General features: G+C 37.8%; 1 long non-coding RNA gene across 2 annotated transcripts; it reads left to right on the top strand.

Moving 5' to 3' along the window:
• The first annotated feature begins 93 nt into the window (after positions 1–93).
• LOC147584284 (uncharacterized) lies at positions 94–16,139 on the top strand. 2 transcript variants are annotated; one of them, XR_015248086.1, is made up of 4 exons: positions 94–309; positions 2,075–2,218; positions 13,481–13,579; positions 13,974–16,139. It is a non-coding gene; the product is annotated as an uncharacterized LOC147584284 (long non-coding RNA). The 2 variants fall into 2 exon arrangements; XR_015248085.1 differs by having other exon boundaries at positions 13,890–16,139.
• Positions 16,140–16,313: the final 174 nt, after the last annotated feature.

The following is a 16,313-nucleotide window of genomic DNA, read 5'->3' as shown; positions in this document are numbered from 1 at the left end:
CGCCTGGCGCGCAGGCGCAGAGACGCCGCCAGGGCCGCGGGGGCGGGGTCCGAGTTCCAGCTCCGCCCATATCTCCTCTCCTTCGGCCCCTACCCCGCCCCTCACCCTCCGTGATTGTAGCTCCGAGGGGCAACCCCGCTGGTTAACCCGGTGATCGGGAGCTACCTGCCCGCTGCGCCTTTGTCCTTCGTGCACACAGTGCTGGCAAAGACTGTCTAGAAAATACCCAGGGGTGGGAGTCGGGAGGAGAGAGATGCTTAAGGATATGACGGGCACTGTTGAGCGTTTCTTCTTGCTCTGCATCTGGAGGTTTGTCTAGGGTGGAGAAGGTCGCCCAAAAGCTTAGTGTTGACATCCATGTTTTGGAAAATTGTACTGTGCTTATTACTTTTCATGCGGAAGCTTCTAGACTTTTGCAGAAGAGACAAAATACTGGAGAGAAGTCCTTGGTTGGCGGGGTAGGGTTGCCTGTCTTTGTGTTGATAGGTGAGGAAAGTGGGCCACCTAGAGTCAGGCCCCGGAAAATGTTTGCCCTCAGGCTTTGGTTCTCAGCTTGTTATTCTCAAGGAGTCAAGGCTGTGTACAAATTGTAACTTTGTTTTGAAAATTAAAAGTCACTGGTAGTCACTGTTGGGGTCTATGAGATACAGTTTGTTAAATAACAAACTCCTTACTTAATATATTATTTTTCTCAGATTTGCTAAATGAGTATGATAATGTGTTTGAATTTATGTAAATGACTGTAAAGCATTTTAATGATATGCCTCCTGTTTCCCAAAGTTAACGTTACAGACTTTGCCCTTTGATGACCATGCTGTCTTATGACAATGTACGTGTTCGACCCAAACAGCTGGGATGCAGGGCGCAGAGCACTTCTTTTCAGAATGTCTGAATATTTATGCATCATGAAGACCTTGAAGCTGTGTTTTAAATTACTTTCAAAGAGTGTTTTTGTTTTCTGGGAAGTGTGTTCAGTAAAGGTTAGGAATTCTGCACTGCAATATTTTTCTTTTATTTGAGGAGGTAGACACTGCGGTCCACAATGCTACAAAAAGAACTGCAGGAGAAGACTTTTTTTTTTTTTTTTAAGTTTGTCAGAGCTGTTCTGTGTGCTGTTGCCCTTGTGACACCCGTCTGTAACCATTTATCACTGAGACATTTTCTCATCAGTAGACAAAAGATATATTCCCTACTTGATATGTAGGGCTTCAGCTGCTCAGCCTTCATGAATGTTAATGTGAATACAACCTTCTTTCTGCGTGTAGGTTACTTTTCTTATTTTAATGTCAATAGGCAGTGGAATCCATGTGAGAGCCTAAGTGATAGAATTTCAAGCACTTCTACAACACTGCTACCTGTTTTCTTTCTATAAATATTTTTTCAATGATATGTGCATGTTCTTGAATCAATATTTATGTTTAACAAAAGTGCAGTTATTGAACTTTATATAAATACAATAATAGAACTATATTTTATTATTAAAATATACAAAGGAAGCAGTTAGCCATGAATTTTGGCCACGTTCCAAAAGGCTGGCCAGTAGGAACAAGTACTTTGTCTTTGAGAAAAAGGATGTCCCCACAGCTGAGCAAAGCCAAAGGGATTTTCAGTTTTTGAGATCTCATCTGACAGTTTTCATTAGACGGCTGCAGATGAAAGAATATTTAGTTTTTAGGAATGTGTGTTTCTGTCACTAGCATTCAAGTTTTGTGATTTGCTCCAGAATAAAAACAGTATTGTAATGAGAGTATAAGTTGATGCAGCTGGCTGAGAGTGGTACTTGGTAATATCTATCAAAGTTAAAAATGCAATTGACTGAACTATTAAATGGCTAGGTAATTACCTTGGATTCACTTACAGGTACATACATATAAAATGTAATAGATATGTTCAGGAATGTTTACTACAGTCATAGCCAAAAATCTGAAAATATTCTAAATGTTCATCAGTAGCAGACTGGATACTTCTGATACGTTTATATATCAGAATATTGTAATGTTATGCTTTTAATGTTTAACTCCAACAAATGCAATTAATCTATATTTTCTGATTTATTTCTTCATTTACCTAACAGATTTTCATTAGAGGAAAAGTATATGCGAGACCTTTATTCAAGCCATTGGGGATACAGTGTTTAAGAAGACTGTTTCCTTACTCACAAAGCTTCCATGTCTAGGCACGTGGAAAAATCTCCAAAATGTATTTTAAAGAGAAAAAGGTAAGTTACATATAAGAGGTATGATGTTATTCCTTTGGAATAGAATTTATATGTATACCCCCCCCCCCCATACACACACACACATTCATGTATCTATGCAGGGAGATACATTTAATCTTTCTTTCTGGAATGTTATGGAAGGAATTTTGAACAGTGGTTAAAAAGGACTAGATGTGGCAGGAGAATAAGAAGACTCTGCATTTTCTTCTTAGCCCTCTCTATATAGATTAAATTTTTATTACGACGTGATTTTATTTTATTAAACAATATTAAGACTGAACACATTTTATTATTGAATAACTGGACTTGTTTTATCTACCTTTAACCAATAATCAACCATCCAACTCTTAATCACTCCAGAGTCTGTTTGTACTTTTATTTTCAAATAATAAGTGCCTGGAGAAAAGAACCAGATCAAGTCCCTTAGTAATCAAAAAATGAGGGGCACCTGGGTGGCTCAGTCGGTTAAGCATCCGACTTTGGCTCATGTCATGATCTCTCTGTTCGTAGGTTCGAACTCCGTGTCAGGCTCTGTGCTGACAGCTCAGAGCCAGAAACCTGCTTCAGATTCTTTGTCTCCCTCTCTCTTTCTGTCCATCCCCTGCTCACTCTCTGTCTCTCAAAAATGAATAAATGTTAAAAAAAAAATTTTTTTTTAATGAAAGGCAGGGCACCTGAGTGGCTCAATTGGTTAGTGTCCAGTTCTTAGTTTCAGCTCAGGTCATGTTCTCACACTTTACAGGTTCGAGCCCCGTATTGGGCTCTGCGTTCATAGTGTGGAGCCTGCTTGGGATTCTCTCTCTCCCTCTCTCTCTCTCTGCCCCTCTCTGACTCGTGCTCTTGCTCTGTCACAAAACAAACTTTTTTTTTTAAAGGAGACTTTTAAAAAAGTAAATAAAAAATACATGAAAGGTAACAGAACACTGAATTATTTTTACTTTTTTTTTTTTATTTCTCTCTGGCAGATTTCTTTCATCCCTGCTTTTACTGTCTGCTCCTTCCTATGTCTTTTTATCAACCTTTCTTTTTAATTCTACTTTCTAGAAGCAAATCTGAAAAAGACCTCTGTACACTAAGGAAATACTTCAACTCAGATGAATTTAAAACTATATTCTGGGATGAAACTTAAAAAAAATCCCCTCGTCTCTCATCATTATGTATATATGTGGTGGTGGTGGTTTGCGTGTGTGTGTGTGTGTGTGTGTGTGTGTGTGTGTGTATACATATATTTGAATCTGTATGTATAGAATCCATATAGAGAGAAAATATTGTGTCTCTTCTCTAGAAGTCTTGGAGAAAAAACAAAGCGCAAGATTTAGATATGTTTTGCTAGAGATGAACCAGATGACCTTTCTAGTTGCCATGCACCCTATGATTTTAAAATATAGTGATTATCGGGGCGCCAAGGTGGCTCAATCGGTTAAGCATCTGACTTCAGCTCAGGTCTTGATCTCACAGTTTGTGGGTTTGAGCATCCCCCACTCCCATAGGGCTCTGTGCTGACAGCTCAGAGCCTGGAACCTGATTCTAATTCTGTGTCTCCTTCTCCCTCTGCCCCTTCCCTACTGGCTCTCTCTTGCTCTCTCTCTCTCTCTCAAAAATAAAGAAACATTAAATTTTTTTTTTAAACATAGTGGTTATTATAATCACAGCTCTGCCATAATGCAGTTAAAAGAAGAGTCAGGGGTACTTCATGAATCCAGAGTTGCTTATAAATGTTAGTAAGTAATTCAGGAATATTAAATATGACTTGAAAACAAGCATTCTGGGGCATCTGGGTAGCTCAGTCACTTAGGCACCTGACTTCAGCTCAGGTCATGATCTCACTGTTCGTGAGTTTGAGGTCCATGTTTGGTTCTGTGCTGAGAGCTCAGAGCCTGGAGCATGCTTTGGATTCGGTGCCTCCCTCTCTCTCTCCCTCCCCCACTCACTCTCTGTCTCTCTCTCAAAAATAAACATTAAAAAAAGAAAGAAAGAAAACAAGCATTCCAATCCCTCTGTCCATACAGGCATTACTATATGAAAACTAGTCTCACAAATACTGTTCTTAAGTTCATTAGCTAAGTAGTTGGTACATATAAAAATGAAGGGTTGTGTGTTTATAATTCAATAGACTGTAACTTAAATGCTTTGTTTCCCATAATCTTTACAATCTCTATGGTTACATAAGTAAATTGGTGCAGGTGAATGCCCTAGAAGCTGTAACCTAGAAGCTTGCTATTGTGCCTACTCCTCCAAAGACCTAAATGGTCAGACAGAATTCAATTAAGCCCACTTCACCAAAATAAAACATTAAAAGGATAAACCAGTCTATGGAATTGGGCGAGAGCAAAAGGTGATTATCCAAAGTGGAGAGTAAGTCAAAATAGAGTCCAGATGGTGGACATCCAGTTAGATTTCTTAGATGTTCAATAGTGTGGTCATGGAGTCAGGAAGATTAGGGGGTAGGAAAACAAAAGGGGAGAATTGAAGAGGCAACAATGTCTTTCCATTCTAGTCTGCTTCTCTCCCAGTGGGTAGAGACCACTTCTTGACAATTGTCAGCTTGACCAACAATACCTGAAAAACCAAACTAGAGGTTCAAAAGTAAAACTTTCATTCCCATATAAAGAATCATAGAACAGGGGCATCTGGGTGACTCAGTTTGTTAAGCATCCCACTCTTGATTTTGGCTCAGTTCATGATCCCAGGGTCATGGGATCATCGAGCCCCACATTGGGCTCCTATACTGGGTGTGGAGCCTGCTTGAGATTCTCCCTCTTTCTCTCTCTCTCTCTCTCTCTCTCTCTCTCTCTTTGTCCCTCTCCTCAGCTTTTGTGCTCTCTCTCTCTCCAAAATTAAAAAATAATAATAAAATTAAAATTAAAAAGAATCATAGAGCAGTAAACTGAAGTAGTGCTTATCTGACAGTATAGACAGAAATTACATCTATTTACTTGACAAATATTAATTACGTACCTACTGTGTTTAAGGTACTGTTTTAAGCCCTGGGAATATGTGCCCAAACAAGTCCAAATCATTGCTCTCATGGAGCTTATATTTTTGTGGTAGAAGACAGAGAAGAATAAGACGAATAAATGAAACACTGGTACGTTGGATGGTGATAAATGAATGGGGAAAATTTAGTAGGGAAGGAGGTTGGAGTGTTCTAGGTGAGGGGAACTTGCGTTTGTGATAGGGTGGGTGAGAAAAGGCCTGATTAAAAAGGGCTGAAGAAAGTATATGAGCCATGTTGGTACCTAGGAGAAGAACCTGCTAGTCAGAGGGAACAACCAAGTAAGTACCACTTTCCTGGGAGGAAGTGTGCCTTGTGTATTGGCAAAATGGCAAGAAGACCATCAGGGCTCAAGTGGATTGCACAAGGTGGGAGAGCAGCCAGAGACGAAGTAAGAAGGAGCAAAATTGGGTGAGAATGTGTGTGCAATTACAGGACTCAGACTTTCACTCTGAGTAAGAATGGGAAACCATGCATGGGAGGGTTTTGAGCAGAGGAGAACATTATTGACCTTCGAAAAGGATCACTTAGGAGGCCTAGGGTGGAAGCAGGGAGATCAGTTAGGCTACTGCAGTAACTCAGGCAAGAGGGAGGTTGCCTTGAATCAGAAAGAATGTCAAATTCATCCAACTGATTTGGATTAAATACATTTGGTTTAAAAATATTTTTGCAAAGGATCTAAATTTAGGAGGTTGTGCAATTTTGATTTTAAAGATATTTTTCATTGGTTTCTTCTTGCATACTTTGATTAGTGAGTCTGTCCTTAGGGTCTCTTTTCCCACCATTAATTCTGAATAAGCCAGATTTATCACCTTAACAATTGTTGGATCTCAATAAAGTTTTCCTTTTCCCTCTTCACCATGTTTTCACTTATTTACAGTTAAGGTTGAGCTGTTCCCCACCCCACTTCCAACCCACCCCCGCCCTTTTTTTCCCAAGCTTTAATCCTATCTGGCTTCTAAATCCCTTCAGAATTATTTGAAGCAAAGAATGCCTGCTGACTTCAAAGAGTATTTCACACTTGGATTTACTTGGTGGGGTATATAGCAAGACTAGTGAAACCTTTCTTCGTTTCTATGCAGAATAGTGTGTTTGGCAATAATATATGCTAATCAGTGAGCAGTCTGCTAAGAAGAAATGCACTGAAACATTTCTTATTTGTTGTTTTGAAAAGGACCTATTTTCCTTTGCAGTACTTTTCAATTATAAATCTAATCTGTTATTTTGAAGGAGAATCAATCTGTATTAATAGAAACTCGATTAACTTTCCTTTCATTACCTTTTCCTTAAGGTCGTACTAGAGATTTGGTTATCTATAGCATAATATAATGTAAATGAATACTTGGCTTGTACGGATTTCACTCATTTCATTGAAAAATAAATATTTAAAACATTTTTTACTGTTTTTTAAATTTATTTTTGAGAGAGAGACAGAGGCAGTACGAGTGAGGGAGGGGCAGAGGGAGAGAGGGAGACACGGAATCCAAAGAAAGCTCCAGGCTCTGTACTGACAGCTCAGCTGTCTGTGCTGTGAGCACAGAGCCCAACACAGGCTCGAACTCGTGAACCGCGAGATCATTCATGACGTGAGCTGAAGTCAGACGCTTAACAGACTGAGCAACCCAGTCACCCTGAAAAATAAATATTTTAGTACACCAGGCCTCAAAAGAAAATTCCTGGGTGTTTTGTTTTTTTTTTTTTTTTTTTTTGGCATTGTGAAAAACAATTTTTGTAGGCTTTATAATTAATGGGGATGCAAAAGAAGGCATTAGCTTGAGAAAGAATGATTCTTTGTGTAAAAATATTGTGGTTACTCATAAGGCAAAATCCATAAAACCATTACCTAAACTAGTCTCCTAAAATAGATATGCCAGCCCTTCTACTTTATTTGGTCTTAGCAACTGGATGGAATAGAGTTTGGAAGTGAATGTGATGTGAATAAACAAAAAGCTTTATAGTAAATTATTTTTTCTTCCTGCCTTATCCTACCTTCCATGAACTATATTCACCTTTCTCTTAATGTCTGCCCTTTCTTTATCCATTAAAATTCTGGTTTCATTAGAACTGGATGTAGGGCCTACTGATCCTGGTTGGTTGTGTGTAATGAGAGCACCCAAATGCATTGCTAAGGGATTGGAAAACTTCATCAAGGAAATTATGATAAGAATGGTAACATCTACTTCTTTCAATATTTCTGAAGTCGAGGCAGTCTGTAAAACTGACATTTCAATAGCCATACCAACTATTGTCAAAATGTGGTCTGCCACACTTTTTGTCAAAGTGTGGTCTTGTCAGTTCCTGAGACTCCTTCAAGTCCTCAAGGTCAAAAGTATTTTTGTAATAATTCTAAGAAGTTGTTTGCCTTGCTCACTGTGTCATTATTTGCACTCATAGTGAAACTTTAGCATAAATGAAGGCAGTAGCACCAAACTATATTAGTAGTCATGTATTGCCCAATGCTGCAAACGCATTTAAAAAAAGAGTTTTCTTGAGAACATTCCTTGATTATTAAATCTCAACCCTTGACTACATTTTTTAAAATTATTCTTTCTGATGAAATGCAAAATATGCATACATCTCTTTTACTTCATATTAAAATCCAATGGTCGTCTGAAGGAAAAGCTCTTATGCCCTTGTTTAATTCTGGAGCTGAACAACCCATTTTTATCATAGGGCACAACTTTTAATAGAAAGAATGATTAGCAGAAGAACTGTGGTCAATAAGAATTAGATATATGGTAGCCATTTTCTTGAAAATGAACAGAGTAAGTCAGTTACTTCAAGGAAAACAAGACAGAATTTGCTATCATTGATAAAACTCAAGTTTTATCTCAAGCAAAAATTAGATTTTAGAAAACTTTATTGTCTCTATAGGCTTCCCAAAGCTGAAAGAATGTGTGATAAAATTTATGGTGATAATAAGGTGGTGTTTCAAATACCATCAAATGAAATGTGTCAACACTTGGAAAATCTGCATAATTCAGAGAACCATATTTTCCAAATGTACAATGTTATAAAATCATGCACAGATAAAAGATCCATTCGAAGTGTGAGTCCAAAGGATATTAACGTGACTAAGTGAAAAATGTTTGATATGCTTCAGATGCCGCATTGCAATTAACTTTTAAGAAACTATCACTTACTGATTCTTGGTATAGTATCAAGAGTGAATATCCACAATTCTCTGAAAACCCAATGAAAATCCTTCTCCCTGTCTTAATGTAATATTTATAAGGGTCTGGATATTCTTTATATACTTCAACCAAAACAATATATAGAAACAGATTGAATGTAAAGCAAACATAAGAATCCACCTGTCATTACAGTTAATAGGTGCCTTTAGCAAAGTTGCAGGATACAAGATCAACACATAAAAATCTCTGGTATTTCTATACACTAGCAATGAACAACCTGAAAAGAAAATTTAGAAAATAATTCCATTTACAATAGCACCAAAAAAGAATAAATAATTAAGAATATATTTAACCAAGAATATGTAAGCTTTGCTCACAGAAAACTATAAAACAATACTGAAAGAAATAAAAGAATATTAATAAATGGAAAGACATCCTGTGTTCATGGATTAGAAGACTTAATATTGTTAAGATGGCAATATTGCCCAAAGCAATCTATAGTTTCAATGCAATCTCTATGAAGATCCTAACAGACTTGGAACAGAAATGGAAAAGCTGATCTAAAATACATAACAAAAGGTAAAGGATTCCAACTACTCAAAACAATCTTGAAAAAAGCCCCATGTTGGGCTCCATGAGCATGGAGCTGGCTTGGGATTCTCTCTCTCTCTCCCTCTCTCTCTGCCACTCGCCCACTCATTCCCTCTCTCTCTCTCGCTCTCTCAATAAATAAGTAAATAAAAACTTTTTAAAAATCTTGAAAAGGAGAGGCAAAGTTGAAGAGTTCACACTTTCAACGTTTACTACAAAACTACACTAATCAAAACAGTTTGGTACTGGCATGAGGAAAGACCTATGTCAATGGAAGAAAAATGAGAGCTCAGAAATAAATTTATAGATAGGTTGATTTTTGACAAAAGTGCCAAGACCATTCTATAGAGAAAGAATGTCTTCAACAAATGGTGATGGGACAACTGGATATCCATACACAAAAGAATGAAGTTGGACCTGACACCACGTACAAAAAATAACTCAACATGGATCAAAGACCTACATACAAGAGCTAAAACTATAAAAACCTTTTTAAAAAGACATAGGAATAAACCTTCATGATCTGCAATTTGACATGATTTCTAAAGATATGACACAAAAACACAATCAACAAAAGAAAAGGATACATTGGACTTAGTTAAAACTAAAACTTTTGGGCATCAAGGACACTGTCACGAGAGCGAAAAGACACCCTGCAGAATAGGAGAAAATATTTGTAGATCACACATCTGGTCTAGTATACAGGATATATGAAGAACTCATAACTCAACAACAAAAGGACAAACACTCAATGAAAAAATAGGCCAAGGACCTGAACAGATAGATATTCCTCCAAAGACAGTATACGAATGACCAACAAGCATAAGATGCTCAACAGGATTAGTCACTAGAGAAATACAAAACTTCAGTGAGATGCCGCTTCACACCAAACAAAATGTGGTGTACGCAGACACTCCAAACAGGATGTCCTGTATACGTAAAATCAAATATTACTCAGCCACAAAAAGAAATGAAGTACTGCTATGTGCTCCAACATGGATGGACCTTGAAAACATTACGCTAAGTGAAAGAAGCCAGACATAAAAGGCCACATGCTGTATGATTCCATTTATATGTGATATCCAGAATAGGCAAATCCACAGAGACAGCAGATTAGTTGTTGCCAAGGGCTTGGGGAAGGGAGGAATAGGAAGTGACTACTTAAGGGCTACAGGTTTTCCTATTGGAGTGCTGAAAATGTTCTGGTAGTCCTGAGAGTTGCATAACACTGAACATATTAAACGCCACTGAATTGTATACTTTCAAATGGTACAGATAGTAAGTTTTATGTTATATGTATGTTACCACGATTACAAAACAAATACAGCTGTAATAAGTAATCAAAGAAATTTGGAAAATGGTAAATGATGGCACTGATGTCACTAAATATTTTTGTTTTGGGAAATACAGTTTTCATAAAAATATATTATTGATGTTAGCTTGAAATTAGTTTACTTTTAATTGAATGAATATGTATGTATTTTGAATCATTCTTAGATTTGTTAATACTGTAAATATTGATAGCTATTACAACTATAATCCAAAGCTTGAGTCCTGAGTTTTTAAGAGACTAAAGGAGTCCTGACTTTAAAAAATCTGAGAACCCCTTGGGAATGCAAGCTTGTGCAGCCACTCTGGAAAACAGTATGGAGGTTCCTGAAAAAACTAAAAATAGAACTACCATACGACCCAGCAATTGCACTAGGCATTTATCCACGGGATACAGGTGTGCTGTTTTGAAGGGACACATGCACCCCCATGTTTATAGCAGCACTATCAACAATAGCCAAAGTATGGAAAGAGCCCAAATGTCCATCGATGGATGAATGGATAAAGAAAATGTGGTATATACACACACACACACACACACACACACACACACACACACACACAACGGAGTATTACTCAGCAATCGAAAAGAATGAAATCTTGCCATTTGCAACTACGTGGATGGAACTGGAGGGTATTATGCTAAGTGAAATTAGTCAGAGAAAGACAAAAATCATATGACTTCACTCATATGAAGACTTTAAGAGACAAAACAGATGAACATAAGGGAAGGGAAACAAAAATAATATAAAAATAGGGAGGGGGACAAAACAGAAGAGACTCATAAATATGGAGAACAAACTGAGGGTTACTGGAGGGGTTGTGGGAGGGGGGATGGGCTAAATGGGTAAGGGGCATTAAGGAATCTACTCCTGAAATCATTGTTGCACTATATGCTAACTAATGTGGATGTAAATTTTAAAAAATAAAAAATAAAATTAAAAAAGACCAAAAAAATCAGTTCAGCAATATTATATAGAATAAAAATGTTTAAATATGAAAAAAAAAATCTGAGAACCCCTAAGCAGTGCTATATGATAAAGCCTCAAAGTTATTTAAGCCAAGTTACAGTGTGAATTCTAAGGTCCAAAGATTTTCTAATATAAGTCCATTGTGAACCTAAGTGTTACAGATTAAAGCAGAACTCGAAAAAATATCCTTCTAATCATATTACCACAATGTAAGGTAGAAGGTTGGAAACTAGCTTATTAGTGGGAGACATGGTTTGAACGCAGGAGTGGGGAAGTCAAAGAAAGACAGGTATTTGGGGGGTTGAGAAAGGTGAGCAGTAGGTGAAGAGGATCTTAGGGGAAATTCATGATTCAGTACATTAATTCAATGACGAATGTATAATAATTTTAAACAAGATTTTTCCTATTGTCTAGTTTTCTTTGCTAATAATACGTAATTTACACTTACAAAATCATTTATTATGTGCCAGGTATTATTCTAAGAGATTTATTATGCGTATGACACTATTATTTTAATTTGTAATATAATATTTTGAGGAATATTTTGAGAATAAGTTACAGATATCTTCACCCCAAATACCTCAGCATATGTCTCCAAAGAACAAAGACATACTTGTACAAAAACACAATATAACCATCACCCAAGTGTAATGCTGATAAAATCTTATTCTCACATATTCAGTTTATATTTAAATAGCCAAGATTGCCCTGATTGTGTTCTTTATCTGGTTTCCTTTTTGTACTTATTTATTTTATTTTATTTTTCATGTTTTTTTTAAATGTTTATTTTGAGAGAGAGAGAGAATAGAAGCAGGGGAGAAGCAGACAGAGAGTCCCAAGCAGGCTCTGCATTGAATGAGCCACCCAGGAGCCCCTATTTATTTATTTTAAAATGAGACCCAGAATTTAATTAAAGTTTCTGGGTTGAATTAGTTGTCATGCCTCTTTAGTTTTTGGTGGTTTTTTGGGTTTTTTTGTTTTTTCCCCAGAGAGTTCCCAAGCTCCCCTCTTCCATCTCAGTTTTTGGCCTTATGTGACTGATATTTTTGAAAAATCTAGACTTCAGTCACTTTGCATAGTGCACCTTAACTTGGATTTGTTTGATTATTTCCTCATGAATACATTCAGGGTAAATGTTTTTGGGCAAGAATCCTACATTGGTGATGTTGGGTACTTCTCAGTGCATCGGATCAAAAGGCACACTTGTCTGTTTGCTTCATTATTGATGACCAGGCAACTAAGTACTTAAAGTATTTAATTAAAAATTTTTTAAGTTTATTTATTTTGAGAGAGAGAGCACACACACGGGAAGGGCAGAGAGAAAGGAAGAGAGAGAATCCCACACCGTCATGGTGCAAAGCCTGATGTGGTGCTCAAACTCACGAAACCATGAGATCATGACCTGAGCCCAAACCGAGAGCTGCTCTTTTAATGTATTTAATTTTAAAACAGTGAGGCTGTAAGGCCACCTGGGTGGCTCAGTCAGTTAAGCGTCTGACTTTGGCCATAGGTCAAGATCTCACCATTCCTGAGTTTGAGCCCCCAGTTGGTTTCTGTGTTGACAGCTCAGAGCCTGGAGCCTGTTTCCGATTCTGTGTCTCCCTCTCTCTCTGTCTCTGCCCCTCTCCCACTCACACTCTGTGTCTCTCAAAAATAAATAAACATTAAAAATTTCTTAAGAAACAATAACCTAGGCTGTGGCTATTGTTACTTTTTACAGATTTCAATATTTTGTACATAAGGACACTGAGACATTACGTGTCTTGTCTAAGGTCACTTAGCAATAGTAGAGCAGAGTTCTGAACTCAGTGGTTCCAAAATCTGCAAGATTAACCATTTACTACATTGTAAAGAGACTGATAACCAACTTAAAGACTCTTTTTAAAAATTTTTTTAAATGTTTCTTATTTATTTTTTGAGAGAGAGAGAAAGAGACAGCAAGCAGGGGAGAGACAGAGAGAGAGGGAGTCACAGAATCCAAAGCAGGCTCCAGGCTCCAAGCTGTCAGCACAAGAGCCTGATGCGGGGCTGGGACTCATGCACGGATCTTGAGATCATGACCTGAGCTGAAGTAGGATGCTTCACACTGAACCACCCAGGCACCCCAACAACTTAAAGATTCTTAATTCATTACCTACCTTCAGGGTATATAAGGCTAGGAGATTGGTCTTGAGGCCTGTAGTGAGAATTTTTTTGGAGAGAGCTGTCTTTGTGCTTTGCCTTCTACCTCTCCCACCTCTAGGCAAAAGTGGTGGAGAAACAGAGAATCACTTGGAGAGCTTGACTTGGAGTTTGAGGAAGAGAGGAGCTGGTACCCGACTCATCCTGAAAAAGTCAAAAGGTGAGTTTGACCCTGCCCTACAGTTAGAGTAATAACTGTGGAAAGATGTGGTATTCTGAGGGTCAGTTGAAAATGTATCAGACGGGTCTTAATGGTCTAAAGAGACCACAACCAAGAGACCTATCTGGAGGGAGGAAGCAACCCTGGCTGACTACCGGAAAATAGAGACTGGAAGGTTAACTACCAGTGGTATGCCCAGGGAAACATAGCCCATGTCAGGTATCCCCATAGATGAGAGTCTCTAAAGAATTCATTCAGAAAAGAGCCTTTTTTTAACCTCTATCTCCTTGTCTGCTTCTCAACCCTGTAGAAGCCATTAAAGAGCATAGTGAAAAGTAGAGGAGTTGGAAGGAGTAGAGAAAATGAGTGACCGTGTCCTCCTTCGTCACTGCAGGCATTATGAACTGGATCGGGCTCAAGCCAAAGAAGAACTGACTCACAAAACTTAAATGGGAGGGTAAGCTTTGCTTTGTACTATCTGACAATGAGACTATTTTTTAATACTGTAACTGAAAATGAATGTGAAACCTAGGGCCCACCCAAAATCTCATCCTGGGCACAGAAAAGAATTTTGAACAACGCAGGTTTAATGAGTCAGTGATAAGATAGAACATAATTGTGTTAATTCAGTAAACTGGCTTCTTAGATATTGAGCCCCTTTCCAGTATTTCCTCCTCAGGTTAATCTTATGTGGAACACTGGAAAAGAACTGCTTTCTTATTCACTACCAGAGTGTCTCTGACCTTTGACTCTGATTTAGGAGACATTGTTCAATGGTTATTGTCCTATGAAATCGTGCAGAATTGTATTATGTTCCTTTGTGTGAACTGCAAACAGAACCTTCCCAACTGTTGGGTGGAGTAGATTATCACTGACAACATGAAATTTTTTCAGTAATGCCACTCAGATTCTGCCCCTGCCATGGGAGCCAACTGCAATTTGTTTGGATATATATATATATTTAAAGAAATTTTTTAATGTTTATTTATTACCGAGAAACAGAGTGAGACAGAGTATGAGCATGGGAGGGGCAGAGAGAGGGGGAGACACAGACTCTGAAGCAGGCTCCAGGCTCTGAGCTGTCAGCACAGAGTCTGACGTGGGGCTTGAACTCACAAACTGAGATTATGACATGAGCCAAAGTCAGCCGTTTAACAGACTGAGCCACCCAGGTGCCCCACAATTTGTTTGGATATTGATTCTACTCTGGCTGCTGTGCTCTGGCGTAGAGTGCCTGTCCATTTCTTCATCCCACTTGGAGTGCTGTATATTTCAGTTAGGGATGATATGGGCATCCCTCAGTGGCCTAATTCTTTTTCTCTTTCAACTCAGTCCCATTCTGTATCTCTTCTTGCCTCCCTCTCTCCTCCTCTTCCTTCTACACTGGTCCCAAGGTGAACTAGCTTCTAATTTTTTTTGACTAACCTTCTCTTTCCTGCACTTTCTCTTTAGATCCTGCAGGAAATACAGTGTTTCTGATTGTAGATAGGATGATCATCCATAGGTAGGATTTGCCTCTGGCTTCTAGTTTCATTAGTATCAAGCTTCACTCAGTTCTAGTCCATCAGCCCTAGACCTCCCTCTCCGATCTCCAAGGAAGGATGCCTGACATTTAGCTTGGGATATAGGGATATAGAAGCAGAGTTGGCTGGGGAAGAAAATCCCCCTCCTATCATCATCTCAAATAAGGAAGGGTTTCCCTTAAAGTGCCTCCTGACTGGCTGAGAATAGGCCCCAACACACTGACAAATGAGAAATCTTGGTATATCTAACTTTAAAAAATGTCTTCATTGAGAGGAGAAAAGGGACATTAATTGACTCATGTGTTTATGGATTCATTCCACATGAGGTGGCTAAAAATATTAAATAACTTAAAATTATATAAATCACAAAAAACAATAAAATTAAATAAATGTCTTTTATTCTACTGAGTGATGATGATGAAGAGAACAGGCTATTTGAAATTATGAGGAAAATTATGTATTAGGTTGAATCACACGAAACTGCTGTTATTCAACCATTTTGCCCATGTTTGACCATTTTAACATAAGAAAATATCAATTTCGTGTGGTTCAGCCTAATATTAATGTTTTAAAGACATCTTTGATAGTATTTCTCTGCTGTAAATGCTTTTCCATTTGAATGATAATGTATGTTAGTCCCAGTTCTTCTTTTATATTATTTTCAATTACTTTACACTACCAGTAGAGTGCATTGGGTGCCTGGTGATATCAAAGAAAATTTTTATAATAAAATGTATGCATAGATGCATCTGGTTATGATTTGCTTTTCCTTTTTTCCAATTGCATAATTCGAGTTGATGCTGCATAATTCTTTTTTCCTTTTATTCCATTCCATATGGTGGCAGAACAAGTACCAAAAGATGAATACTTTCAGTACCTTTCATATCAAAGCTGCAGCTTTCACATTCTGTTCTATTGATACTGCATTTTGGCAGCGGATAAAGGAACACAGTTAAAGTCTCTGCTCATAATTGGTTTTATTTGGGAAAGATTTTCTTTGAACTAGTGACCACCCGTGATTTTATAATTATCAGAAATTAACCAGCTCAGCATTTCTTGTAGGAAATACTCACAATGCACTTCCTTGCTTTTTTGAAGAAAAAAAAAGAAAAGCATAAAGAAAAGAAAAACTAAAAAGTATTAGAGAACTCCATTTTGTTTGGGAGTATTCCATGTGGGATTGCTCTAATGGAATGCTAAAGCTGTATTTG

This window comes from Puma concolor, chromosome A1, assembly GCF_028749965.1.
Source record: "Puma concolor isolate L17-30 chromosome A1, mPumCon1.1.hap2, whole genome shotgun sequence".
Lineage (NCBI taxonomy): Eukaryota > Metazoa > Chordata > Mammalia > Carnivora > Felidae > Puma > Puma concolor.
Note: the sequence above shows the minus strand (reverse complement) of the source record. Positions and strands in the feature narration are given on the sequence as shown.